Source organism: Amphimedon queenslandica, unplaced genomic scaffold (genome assembly GCF_000090795.2).
Source record: "Amphimedon queenslandica unplaced genomic scaffold, v1.1 AMPQUscaffold_13467, whole genome shotgun sequence".
Lineage (NCBI taxonomy): Eukaryota > Metazoa > Porifera > Demospongiae > Haplosclerida > Niphatidae > Amphimedon > Amphimedon queenslandica.
Window position 1 is genome coordinate 28,269 of NW_003546297.1, and position 2,959 is coordinate 31,227.

Below are 2,959 nucleotides of genomic sequence, written 5' to 3' on the forward strand. Positions count from 1 at the left end.
ATTCCTATTGTTCTTGTTATTGTTATTGCCTTGGCATTTGGAAATGAACTGTGTGGTTCTTATTTTTTTATTAATAGCTTTCATAATAATTTTATAAATTTTATAGCTCCTGGATCTAAAAAAAAGAAGTGCTGTAAAAAAAGATCAATAATGTAATTTGATTACACTAAATGGATTTAATCATTTTTTATTGTTGTTGTTTACTTCGTGATAATTATATAATTATTTTGTATGTGGGCGTGTCTTAGTACACTCTCCTCGCTCCGCTGCTGTACAATTCCTGATTCCTGTGAGTACTTGATGATGTTTGGTCTTAGAATTTTTCTTCTGTCTTTGGTGTTGGTGCAAAGAGTTTCAGCTCAAGAATGTGCCATATCTCTACCTAACCGGGATGTGATAAGAAATGAACTCAGTCAACTTTTGTCTTCTACCAGCAATACAAATCTGTTAGACTTTCACTTCACATGCTTAGCTTCAGGAAAAGTTCAAGGGACTTACAGATCAGTCTCGTTATTAGCTAATTACACTACTTATGGGAATACTACTGTGAGGACAATTCATTTTGCCATGCAGTGCTTTGAGGACTCATGGAGCCATGATGAACTTGAAGCTCAATCATCAACATCATTGATGTACAGCACTGAATTGTTATCAGCTACAAAAAGAGATTGCCTTCGATGCAACGGTGACTTGATGAATATTTGTAAAGGTAATAATTATTTAGAGTAAAACAAGTATACAACTAGCTTTAATTGTCCTTGCTATGTGTATGAGCATGAGAAGAGTAGCAATCAGTCTAATCACTATAATAACATTATTTCCAGGTAATAAGATCCAACTGCACATGTAAACATCTCCCACTTGAATAAGCAACTTGTGTGTTTGCTTTAGCTATGAGACAAATGTACCCATAGTTCATAATAAAATATTATATTATTTGTGCAGCATTTGTGCAGTACACTGTACCACTATCAGCTATTAACTTTCAATTTTTTGTTATGTGCATGCATAACAGGGAAGCCTATTGTACAAACTAATATGTTTATGCAATAGGATTCCCTACTATGCACATAACAAAAGCAGGTAATATTCAGTAGTATACCTGTTATGTTTTTAATTTGTCAAGAATCAAAATAGTAAACTGAAATCCAAAACAAATCAAAACTAACAAACATTCCACTGACATATCATGTCAGCCAAACTTGTTTTTCTTCCTCTTCCTTCTGACAGTGTGTACTAGTCACTGTAGTGTTTGTGAGTCCAATGATTGCTGTAGAACCTGCTCAACATCATCTGGTTTTTATATTCTTGCTTGGGATAACTGTTCATGCAGTAAGCACTATCATACCAGTATCCTGTGATATTAACATCACTTTAGTCTCCTATGCAGGACACCTTTTGTTATTATTATTCATTATCAGTGCTATATGGATCACAGTATCTATATGCATTCTTATCACTTCTCTACTGCTGCAGAAATACAAAAAGTTTATTTTTAGAGGAAAGAAAGAGAAAGAGGTACGGTTATAATAGACTGTAATAGTAATTGAAAGGGATATCAAGTGAAGTAAAGTAAATGTTTGTAATTGCATGGTAGACTATCTTTGCTAATGACAGTAGTCAACTATGATGCCCTTTGCGCCAAGTCTATACATGTATGCACCAGATTATGATTATTATAGGGTTTTCCTAAGGATTTTAGCATAGTATTCAGCTTCTTGTTAAGTACTAAAGTACAGTGTATTTCACTAAAAATGACTATAAAAAAATTCTCCATTTTTATATTTTTTTTCTGATGCTGCACATACATGTACTTATGTTGTGTAAAAATTTATTTATACTATCACACATCACATTAAATCTACTATTACTTCAAAATTTAAAATTAGAATTTAATGATTATTTTGATTAATTTTGTTGCATTATTATGTTCAATGTCCATGTCCATGTACTATTGTCCATGGTTTTAGGCCATGTACAACTTTTTAAAAAATCTAAAATCAGCTTATCCTTTAACTTTATTACATAACTTTATGTGTATCAGATATTGCAATTAAAGTTAACAAAAATATAGTTATTCACATATTCTATCTTCTTTCACCTAAATAGGTTATAAACACCACTACAGATGCACTTTATGATGCAATAAATGAAAGTGAAGTGAACTCTTCTGGTAAAACTAAAGAATCTCTAAATCAAGAATCTGGTTCTAAAAATCAAAAAGACACTATATATGAAGCAGTTGACGAGATGGAGCCTTCTCAACATGATGGTGATCATCAGGATCAAGATATATCAATGGGACATAATCCTAGCTACTCGACAACTGTAAAAGTACTTAATGTTCAGCCTCAAGAATCTGAAAATGCAATACAAGAATCTCATCCTAAGGATGAACCACTGGAGGATCTAAGATTAGGTACTAACCCTAGTTATTCTTCTGTTAGCTTTCAAGCAACAGTTCCACAAAATTATGAAGTATTAGAAATTTCAGATCACATTATTGATGATGGAACTCAGCTTCATCAAGACATATCTTTGGGAAATAACCCAAGCTATTCAGCTCTTCCAACAATGACTCAAAATGTGGATCCAGACACTCCAGAAATTTATGAAGCCCTAGATGAGGAAGAACTCTTAGGTAGCAGCAATGAGCCTCCAGATATATCAGTAGGTGATAATCCTAGCTATGTAGGTTTCAAGAATGCTGATGAGGGTCCTCTTTATCAAGATGCAAGTACCATTGGCACATCAACACAAGATGTGAGTACTCTTAGTGCTACAATAGGGCAGCAGGCCATGTCTGCTCACTCAAGTGACTCAGAGTTAAAACGTGAATCCAATTATGAGGAAATTTTACAAGATGATGATGATGATTATATTTAGAATTCATGTTACATGCATTACACTTAGCAGTTTATCCTAGCCAGTGTGCAAATCATTACAAATTAGTATAGTA

The 2,959-nt window shown here is 33.3% G+C and overlaps 1 long non-coding RNA gene across 1 annotated transcript; it reads left to right on the plus strand.

Annotated features, from left to right (window-relative positions):
- The first annotated feature begins 597 nt into the window (after window positions 1-597).
- On the plus strand, window positions 598-1,512 carry LOC109581018 (uncharacterized). Its single transcript, XR_002184463.1, has 3 exons — window positions 598-709; window positions 1,231-1,332; window positions 1,379-1,512. It is a non-coding gene; the product is annotated as an uncharacterized LOC109581018 (long non-coding RNA).
- Window positions 1,513-2,959: the final 1,447 nt, after the last annotated feature.